The sequence below is a fragment of the Glycine soja genome, chromosome 3 (genome assembly GCF_004193775.1).
Source record: "Glycine soja cultivar W05 chromosome 3, ASM419377v2, whole genome shotgun sequence".
In the NCBI taxonomy this organism is placed as follows: Eukaryota; Viridiplantae; Streptophyta; class Magnoliopsida; order Fabales; family Fabaceae; genus Glycine; species Glycine soja.
In genome coordinates, this window is record NC_041004.1 from 27968538 (window position 1) to 27980572 (window position 12035).

Below are 12035 nucleotides of genomic sequence, written 5' to 3' on the forward strand. Positions count from 1 at the left end.
AAAAACAAAAATAAAAACAATAAAAGAGAAGAGGGATAGAAAAACTACACTAGAGCTCAATGGCCCTCATCTCTACCACCATCATGTGCAGCGTCTTCCTCCATAGCTTCTTCTTGTGTTGCATGGCCACCTCCCTATCCAACATTGGCATTGTCCCCAAAGCCAATTGGCCATGCCACACAAGCTGCATACTCCCCTTACGATAGGCAATGATAGGGTCTGGCAGCACCAGTGGTGACATGTAGGGAGAAGCCGCAAGAGAATCCATCACCATGTTAATGGCACAGTTGTTGGTGGCTATGGGTACCCTCATGTTGTGCATTTCCGCTTTATAGACCATTGGGGCTTGTTTTTTAAGACAATTTTTTTTTACTCCAAACTTAAAATTAAAATCTATACTAAGAATTAAAATGCAATAAATTTAAATTTAAATTATTCTATGAATTTAAAATGAAAAAATAAAAATTTAAAGTTAGAATGCTAATTTGGCTCCTAGTAAGCGCTTCTTTAACATCAATAGCTTGACGTATGGCATGTGGATAGTCAAGGTGTTATATGATGTTGTTGTTGGTGAGCTTATTCATTCTGAAAATCTTCAATGCCTTAAATGTAGAAGATTAATCTTCTCTGAGAAAGAATGAGGCATAAGGTTGAAACTCGCACCTAAGTCTAGTAGTGAATGGTTGATAGAGATTACCCAATGTGATGGGGATGGTAAAAACATCCATTGTCCTCCAAATGTCTTGTGGGTCTTACTTGATGTAGCACGTCTTATGTGAGTTTTTCAGTAGGTGGTTCCTCCTTCTTCCCCTATATCATCTCCATGTATTTCTTGAATTCGGCCATCCTCTCATTGTCTCCTTGCTTATGGATGCTTAGCTTGCTAAAATCAAACAATGGAGGATTAAGTAAGGATTGCATACCCTGGGTTGAAGGGTTGGCTTTAGTTTTCATCTCTTCCTCTAGCATGATGCTTTCTTCTACCTCTTCTTCTTCTTCACCTCCCATGTAAAACTCTATGGTGGAGATAATAGCCTTGCAATGGCCCTTGGGGTTCTCCTAGATGGCAGTGGAAAAACGAATTGAAGAGGTTTTCAATTGTTTGGCCAGTTGCCCTATTTGAGTCTTCGTGCTTTTATCATGGTTTTAGTGCTTTTATGGTTGGTGATGACCACTTCAATGAGTTTGATCAAGGCTTCTTCCAACTTTATGGTGCAGTTGATAAGTGCCATATTTCAGTTATTTTTTGGATTAAAATGTTAGCACCTATCTTTCTATTGTAATAGTTTTCTTATATTGTACATTTACTAATGTTTTTGTTTAAATATAAAAGATCCATCCATGATTTTGTAGGTTTTGATGGTTGTTTGTTAGATCCAGAAACAAAGTCAAAAGGAAAGACAAAATTGTCATTTTTCCAAGATTTTAGATGTCCATTCGCCCAAGCTAGCATCCAGCTCGCCTTGGCTAATCAGATTTCTACAACCATAAGCAGCCATAACTCCTGTAAACCTAAGTTACCCATTCTATCACATTTTTGGCCCAATTGAACAAATTCTAGTCTGGCTAAAACCCTTCTATCACTTTTATGTCCCAATCACACAACCTCTTGATGGGCTAAAACACTCTTGGAGTTTAATGCTCTATTTTGTCACAGTCTAGCCCAACTAAAACACAACTTTGGTCAGGCCAAAACCCCTGGAGAGAATTCTCCTTTCTGTCAAGCTCTGGCCCAGCCAGAACACAATTCTAGCTGGTTCGAAATAACCCTCGAGCTTAATGCTTCACCCTACCACACTTTGGCCCAGGCGAATCAAACTATTGTTGGGCTGAAATGAAAAAGGAGCTACAAATTTGCAAGTTCAGTGGCCATTAATGGCATACCTACTCAGCCCAACCTTGTCCAAAGATTCACCGAAGCTTATGGACATCAACAAACAAAAAAAAAAATCATCATTTCAATCATTAAACACACAACCAAAACATTAACCTAACCAAATTAAAGCTTCCCTTACCTTTCAAGCTTTTTCCCCAAGCTAAGTTTTGACAAAGAGAATGGAGAAATAGAATCTTGAGATCCACCAAGGATTTCCTACAATCAATAGCACCAACACACCATACCCAGGGCTCCAATTTGGGTCACTCCAAGGAAAGGAAAAAAGTAAAGAAATGGAGCAAGGAGATCAAAGGCGGAATGAGGAGAGCTTACCCACTCCATGGCAGTCAAAGAAGCTCTAAGGAAGAAGACATAAGCCACCAAAGACAAAAGAGTAACTTTGAGATAAAGAAGGAGATAAAAGTGAGAAGATGAGAGATGGAGGAGCTTCTGCATGTTTAAAGCTTTGGAAAATAGTACATTTTTGCTAACTGGACCTCAACTTCCTCTAAATATACCCCTCACTAAAATAAAATACACATATTTTAAGTCCATTTTCGTGAAAACCAACTAAACATACCACACCACATAAACCAATCACCGTATTTTTATTAATTAACTTATTTAAAAAATAGTTTAAATTTATCAATCACTTATTTAATATAATGGTAATTCATAAATTGAACTTTTGAACACAATTAATAAGAAAGCTAGCTAGATATAAATTACTACCATTTATTGACGATACGAAAATAAAAAGTATCATTTTACTTGGGATACTGGAGGTTTTAACATTTCTTGAATGTCCAACTTTTCCTTTTCTGCCCAGAACTATTATTCGAACTATGATAAAGGCTATCTTCTTTAATTAACCAATAGATCTTTTGATGCTTTTCTTCTGTGCTAGGATCATATGCAAAGAAACAAGCACAATTTCCATTCCAATACATTATGAAGGATTTACATTGAATTTTGAGCTTTTTTTAGGTGGCAAATAAACCCCATCTTTGTTGTTGTTGTAGAACAAGTTCACATTTTGGTTATTAGGAGTCATATCATCATTGTAAAAGAAAATAAATAAAATTTTGATGTCTACATATTAGTCAGGTTCAAAATGGATAGAAGTAGAGTTAGAGACCAATTTAGAAGCATCATCTGCAAAACTCGACCCATTTATCAAACACAATGTAAGAACAAGCAAGAGGATTGCATGAATTGATCTACACATTATGTTTGTGATATTGGATATTTCCAATTGATATTGTTATATTCCCATACTTTTCTATCAATCTCTCTCACCTTATACATGGACTCATAAGCAATTGAAATTTAAAAAAATGCAAAAATAAAGTAGTAGTTATTAATTATATTTTTTGCAAAAATGTATTAGCATATTAATATAATCATATTAAAAATGACAAAAATGATTCATCATGTTTTAATTGAGAATACATTTTCTTAAAAAATATTAAGTTAATTGATCTTTTTATGATTTCTTTTGATAAATTTATGTATATCCATAAAAATATTAATTTGAATTAAATATAATTAGATTAAAATTGATGGAGATGATTTATTATAATTTTAATCAAAAAGTTTAAAATTTTTAATCCTATTGAATTTTTTATGATTGGTTCTTTCTCCAAGTAACAATAGTGATGTAATATATGTATTAAATGTATATATGATGACTCATCTTCATTGTTTATTAATTATATTAATACATAGATATTACTATTAAAGTCCTAGGAAAATACTTAGGAATTTCTCACATTTAAAACATAGATATGTGTAAGCTTACAAATAAATAGTGTTGACATGACATAAAATTATTAAGTTTAATGGCTTTACAAAACATGAATATGGAAGAGCTAGCATACATTAGCAAAAAGAACTTCATTGAAAAGATAAACAAAAAACTTAAGTATTTATACAAAAGTCGTAAGTTGGTCCCCATACTATATACAAATATATAAGAATAGATCAAAAGGAAGATCTCATCCCATATTCAACTTTCATGGTTGATTTAGTCTTGATCGGTCTGAGAACCTATAACATCACCATGCTCCCGTGTCAATCACTCAATCATCACAGTCATACAACATAGACACTATCATCGGGATCATCATGGGATCAAGTTTGATGATGCTTAGGGATTGTCCATTTTATCCCATAAACTAAAGTACATCATTTTAAATTTCTGCACTTTTAATTTTAGTTTGGTTTGCATATGAACTTTACAGTTTGCACTTAGTTTTCAAACAATAGCTTCTTTCGCAACAAATTTGATTGTTGTGTGATATTGGCTGCATGGCTCAATCCTAGGTTTCAATGAAGTGCTATGTTTAGTTTCCAAACACGTGTTTAGTGGCTGCATAACCGTAGAAAAATGGCATCCTCTTGTGATCTTAACATTCATTTCGCGCTTTTGAAAAATTGCATTTCTGAAACTTTGGTTTGAATGCTTACTCTTGTGGTTGCACATTTCTGAAACTGTGGTTTGTTTTTAAAGATACGTGTATAGCAATAAAATTAATAATTTGAATGAAATATATTTATATTAAAATTGATGAATATGATTTATTATAATTTTAATTTAAAAGTATTAAAAATTTTAATCTTAATAAAATTAATTATGATTTGTTCTTACACCAATTAATAATAACGATGTAATATCAATATTAAATGTATAACTTAAAAAAATAAGAAAATATTACAAATATGAATATAACTATTTAAAATGAGTGTTTATTTTTTTATTTTATATATTATGTTTATATATATATATATATATATATATATATATATATAATTTTTTTGTTTATAATTATTATTTTAAGTGTGTTTGTTGTAATTATTTTTAATTGTTTTTAATAGCATCATTTTTATTAATGAAATGTCCTTGTTAATTATTTTAAAATATTTTTTTATTATGAAAAAATAATAATATTTATTTTAAAATGATACCCATATATATTAGATCTATATTTTTAATCACGACTTCATTATTAAAAATTTAATTAAGATTAAATATAATAATTTTAATTCATTACAAATATGACTAGTTCCCATTTATATGTATTAATTGTTATTTTTTTAATTTTTTATCTCCTAAATTTATAATAATGTAAAAATTAAAATATCTTATAACGAGTTAATATGAAATAATAATAATAATAATAATAATAATAATAATATTATTATTATTATTTATTATTATTATTATTATTATTATTATTATTATTACTATTATTATTATTATTATTATTATTATTATTATTATTATTATTATTATTATTATTATTATTATTATTATTATTATTATTATTATTATTATTATTATTATTATTATTATCGTTTTACACTTGCATAATCCCATAATCTTTATCTATATATACACATTAAACTATTAATTGTTATTTTAGCTTTTATATTCTACTCTAAATGAAACTTAATTTGAAATAACTTTTACAAAAATTTTCAAATTTTATTTTAAAAAAATAAATAACTCTAAATAAAGTAAAATTTTTAATCCAGCAACAGTTAATGTTGCATCAGATAAAATAAAATCAACAACTAGGATGAAGCTAAAATTCTAATCCAACCGTTCTAAAAGTTTCAATTCTCATTTATATATACTAAATTTAATTCATAATAAATGATTTATCGCATATTTAGTTTTCAAAAAATGTTAGGTCAAATTTTTAATTTAACTATTATTAATGTTAAATCAGATTGATTCAAATTAACGACTATAATCTAATAATTACAAAAATTTGAATCAGGTTGGGATATTGCTCAACTTAAAAGTGATGATACCTTATATTTAAGATATATAAAACACCAAACATCATTTTATATTGACAATTGAAATTTTACTATTTCATGTTCAACACTTACTTTGTTTCAGCAAGTCTATGCTCTAACAAAAGATTTATTTAATATAATGTTAGATTCATAAATTGAACTTTTGCACACAATCAATAAGAAAGCTAGCTAGATAGAAATAACTACAATTTATTGACGGTACGAAAATAAAAAAAGTATTATTTTATTTGGGATATTGGAGGTTTTAACATTTATTGAATGTCCAACTTTTCCTTTTCTCCCATGAACTGTTATCCCAACTATGATAAATGCCGTCTTCTTTGATTAACCAATAGATCTTTTGATGATTTCCTTCTGCGCTAGGATCATATGCAAAGAAAGAAGCACAATTGCCATTCCAATACATAACGACAGATTTACGTTCAAGATTGTCCAATTTACTGAAAGCTTTTCCAGGTGACAAATAAACTCCATCTTGTTGGTTGTTGTAGAACAAATTTACATTTGGGTTGTTAGGGGCCATACCATTGTAAAACGAAATAAACAGTATGTTGATGTCTGCATCTGAGTGAGGTTCAAAATGGATAGATTTCAAAGTCGGATATGCATAACTCGACCCATTCATCAAACACATTGTAAGAGCAAGCACAAGGATTGTATGAATTGATCTACTCATTATGTTTGTGATCTTTGATTTTTCCAATTGATATTGCTATATTTCTATACTTTTCACTCAATCCCACTCACTCAGTACTTATAGACGTACGCATAAGCAATTGAAATTTTACAAAATGAAAAAAAAAATAGTAGTTATTAATTAGGAGATATAATCAAATTAGTTTTTTTCTTCAAAGTCAACATATTAAATGGTTTTTAAAAGTCAATTCAATACCTTTGAATGACAGGTCATACATCTAAAAAACGTAAGTAATAAATATTGTTTTTGACTTTTATAATGTTAAATTTTATTATATCATAATAAATAACTCAAATAAAATATTATTTGTAACTGAATAACGAAAATTTCTATGGGAAAATTAAATTTACTATCACCATATAAAATTCTTTTTGACTTTGCCCCTCTTTCAATTCCACTCTACCATTTCCGTCAGGTATAATGTTTAAAACTTATTATCAAACGGAATAGAATATTAAATTTTGACCATAACGTTAAGTTTGTTTAATTTAATACAATCTATTTTTAATGTAATTTCAAAATTTGAGGGGTTACGAAGAGGCAAGCCAAGTGAGTTACATGTACAAAATTTTCTATATATTTAAAAATAGGTGTAGAAAATTTTCATAAGGTTCCATTTTTAATTTTTATGGAATCTTGTGAAACAAAGTACCTAAAATTTAATTTTTAGGAAAAAATGTTTCTAATTCTTATAATTAGATTTTTTGCAAAAATGTAGTAGCATATTAATCCAATCATATTAAACTTGAGAAAAATGATTAATGATATAAGTTAATTGAATTTTTTATGATTTGTTTTGAAAAATACATGTATATCAATAAAATCATTAATTTTAATTAAATATAATTAGATTAATATTGATGAAGGTGATTTATTATAATTTTTATTAAAGTCTTAAAAAATTTAGTACCATTGAACTTTATTATGATTTGTTCTTCAATTAATAATAGCAATGTAATATCATTATTAAATGTATAACATGAAAAAAAGTCTCAAAAATATGAATATGATTATTTAAAAATGAGTGTTTATATCTTTTATTATATACATTATGTTAATAAGTACTTGATTTTTGCTTTTTTATAATTACTATTTTAAATGTGTTTGTTGTAATTATTTTTTAATTTTTTTGAACTAGCATGATTTTTATTTATGAAATTTACTTGTTAATTATTTTAAAATATTTTTTCATTATGAACAAAAATAATAATATTTATTTTAAAATGATATTTTATAAAACCCATACGTATTGGATCGTAAAAAATGAATGACGACTGAATCTCCAAAATCTTGTGAAAAAAAAAATGTTTACAGGAGGCTTCAATTGTTATGAATTAGCAATAAATGGGAATAAAAAAAATGTTTGTAGGATTAAACAAAAGTATTAATGCGTAGACAATTTAAAAACACCTATAGGCAGTTAAAACAATTTAAAAAACGTCCCACCAATTAATTTTTTTTTAAATTATTCGTTTCCTTTTGACATTTAAATTTTCCAGCCTAAAATAAGGTTTGATTATGTAATATTAATGGCATTTATTAGTTTTAATTCCTTTATTTCCAATATTTCTCCTTTTTCTATCTCTATACTTTTTTTGGGCATTGTTGGGGTTTATTCGTTTTATTGATATCTTGTTTCTTATTTATTTGAATCATCATATATATCGCTTCTTTATTTCAGGTTTGGGTTGCAGTTTATTGACAAACAGCAAAGATTGTGGTAATCCAATTTTACCACCTCCCTTCACCGGGCATGTACAAATTGTATTTTACCTTCTTTTTTTTTTTACTATTTTTTTATTGTTGTATATTTACTATACTTATCATATAATTAAAATCGAACATTTTATTGTTGTATAGTTTTATTCAATCAATACGATCGATGATAAATAAAATTAAATATAAGCATAATTTTGTAATGTAATTGCTGCACAATATTATTATATAAATTTATACAAAAAGACAATGTTTCAAAAATAATATTAAATTTAAAATTTTTAATTTTTAATTATGAAAGGTCAAAATTCTTTATATTAATTCCAAATTTATATTTGACACAATCGTTAAAGTTATTTATGGATTTTATGTTTTGACAGAACTTAATTATATTACGTTTTAGTTCTTTGATAGAAACCTTAAAAATCAAAGATATTTATTTTTGAATCGTCTAGTATCTTTTTATTTTGAATAATTTAATTAATATAATCATATATTAATATTTTTTTGACTTATTTTTTGTTAATTTAAAAAGTATACTTATTTTTAAAAATAATTTAGTTACACTAAATTTTTTATCATAATAAAATGATCTGGACTTATATTTATATGTATGCAAAGATAAATTAAATCTTTCAACAGTATTATGGAAGTTCAGGTTTTAAACTTAGCAACCAATGATATAGTCATATGTTTATATTTTATTTTTGAATTATTTTTTTGTTAATTTGAAAAACAGTAGGCTTTAATTGATAGAAAACACATTAAAAAAATTAAGAGTAATTAATTGAGTTAAAAACGTTTGCATTGATGAGTAAATGAAAAAAAACAACAGTGCATTTTAAATAAAAGAATTTGAAAAAAAAAACTATTGTTAATATTTTTATTTTTGACATATTTTTTTGTTAATTTTATAAAAAAAAATAAGAGGCTTTAAATGATAGAAAAAAATAAAACAAAATTAATAGTAATTAATTGAGTTAAAAACATTTGCATTGGTGAGTAAGTGAAACAAAAAAAATCATTTTAAATCAAAGAATTTGAAAAAAAAAAAAAAAAAAAAACTGTTGTGGATGATCAATACCGACTTTTACTTGTGGTGTTCGTTGGGGAAGTGATGACCAAAGAAGTCATACTCACTAACCAAATCGATTGAATTGTGTGCTACAAATGACATGAAGGAATTCAACACAATCAAATTGAATGTTGATTTGGATGATCCAACATGGATATTCTTTTATGTTGTTTTTGTTTAACAATTTTTGTTATAAAAAAAGGTTATATGTTCGTTTATGTTGGATATTTCTTAATTTTATTATTGTTCATTCTAGGACATTCCATTATGAAATTATTTTTCCTTTATAAATATTTTAAGTATGAATATTCATCTTTTTTACTTCCAATAGTCATTATTAATATAATATTCTTCTTTTTTCTATATATTGCATACATTTGTTGCGCATTTTAGGATTAAAAAAAGACAATGTTAATATTAATAATATAAGCAAAATTTTAAATATGACTTTAAATATTGAAATCAATTTTTCTATATATATATTTTTTAAATATCTTGATCAAATAAATTTGGCCTTATTTTACTTGATTACATGGTGCTTGTTAGGGAATTTTTGTATGGCCAAGTGAAACCACAAGTTTTGATGTAGTATTAAGACTTGTGTCTAAGTCGTCTTCCAAAGGACTAATGGTTATCCATGCAATTCTAATAAAAAAGACTAAGGTTTTGTAAAGTATTTTCTCTAAAGAGTTTTTGTGTAAATAATAAAGGACTAATGTAAGAACAAAATCAATATAAAAGAGAGAAGTGATGAAATGATCACAATATTGTTGTGAGAAATGATAGGTTTGAACAGCCAGGATTGGACTTGGTTTCCCTCTCTTTCAATGTAATAAACTCAATTAATCTAATTATTCATGCAATTTATCCCTAATTTACAAGTATATTCTACTCCTAAGGTCTTAGGTGTATGAGTCTAAATTACTTAGACTAATTCCCAATATCTTGACAAAGTAATTTGAATAACCAACATTTCATGTGATTATGCAATAGGTGATAAATCCAAAGCAAGCATTAAGTGTATAAGAAGAATAATAATAAAAATAAAATATGAACAATTGTATTTAAAAAAAGAGTATTACATGAATAATCCTTGAATTTAATTGTTGAAAATTTGTCTTTTTAAAACTCTTGGTTTAGCTTTCATTTAATTTTTTGGTCTTTGGTTATTGCTTGTCTCTTTATTTCCTTGTTTGTGAGTTGCCATATAGGAAATTGGAAATGAGGATTGGTGTCATCCCTTCAAGAATTTGAGTCAAGAAGCAAGGGGACAACCACCTTAAGAGCTATTGGATTAATAAGCACTCCAAATTGAGTGAAACACCAAAGAAAGAACTGGCACAAATATTGAGAACTTTTTTGTAACTTTGTAATTGACAATTTACTTACCTTTATTGCTTTCAAATTTTGTAACAAAAAGACATTTCATTGGAAGTGTGTTGGGAGCCTCCAATAGGTTACCAAACTTCTACTTGTGTGTAATAATTTTAGGCAATTTTTCCCGAAGGATAGTGAGTGTTTTGTTGGAAACCTTAAATCTGGTCACCCAAACACTCTTAGGATCTGCCTAGTTTACATTTCTTGCACTTTAGTTTCTTGCTTACTTTCATAGCTTATTTTCTTTACAAGTCACAACTAGTTTATCTTGTTATTGCATAATACTTTATTCTTGCTTATCACGCTTATCTTGAGTTCTTTTGAACCCTAGCTTTTACCTTTTGCAAACCCTCAACAAGAAAGAACCACAACTTAGGAACCAACATGAGTCATCTTTCATCTAGTGTTAATGGTGAGGGTACTAGTCATAAGAACACTCTATCTAAAATCTTAGATGAGTTGAGTTCCCTCAAGTTCTGGAAAGAAAAACTAGAAAGAAAACAAAAAGGAAAAGAGAGGGTAGAAATAAATCAAGATGAGAGGGAACAAATAAGCGAAGAACAAAGAAAGAACACACTAAAAGAATTAAGAAAAGAAAAATATGTCTCATATAGTAGTCATGACCCTTGCAAGAGCCTAAGTGAAGAACTTTGTGACTATTATGAAGGAAGGCATAGGTCACATCTTAGACCCCACTCCCATAAGATAGAAAAGGAAAGAAAGCCTTAAGAGACTAACATGATGCAATCCTACCCCTCAAAGGCATTGGATAGAAGACTCTAAGAATATTGGGTCAGAGACGCAAGAAAAGGCCCTAGGATTCTCATGAGCCTTAGGGTAGATTTTGGGCCCATGGGCTAAGTATGAGCCCACTTATCTTGATACATATTAGATTAGAATTTCATTATTTTTGGGCCTTGTATTTAGGGCTCCATAATGTAGGTAAGTGATGTGCCATCATTTTCTTCTATTTTCTAAACCCTTTTTGCACCATTTTAATTATTGATTGGTCTTAATTGTCAATTAATTAGGCAGTTTTATTATTTGGGCTCATTTAGCTAATTTGATGTTTTTAATCTAATTTCAGGAATTAATGAAACATTGGGCTTAATCCGGATTTTAGTTGTGGACTTGAAGAGGGCAAATAAAGCAGCGCTTACCTTAGTTAATTTCTAATTAGGAAATTTCGCAATTTTATTTTATGTTGTTCAGTGTTTATTTCATTTTGGGCCAGAGTATTGTAATAGGGCCCAGTGACTTTGAGTGACTCTTTTTAAATAGCTGCCTTGGGATTCGTGCAAGGCATTCTGTTATGCTATTCATTATTCAGAGCTTTGTTTTAGGGTTTTCGTTTTTCTGTTTTGATGCTTCTGAGTTTGTAATGCAATTTTACGTTTTCTGCTTCTAATTACAATTTCGTTCTTGCTTCTTCTTCTAATCTCATTTACGTTTCTGTTCCATTTTAC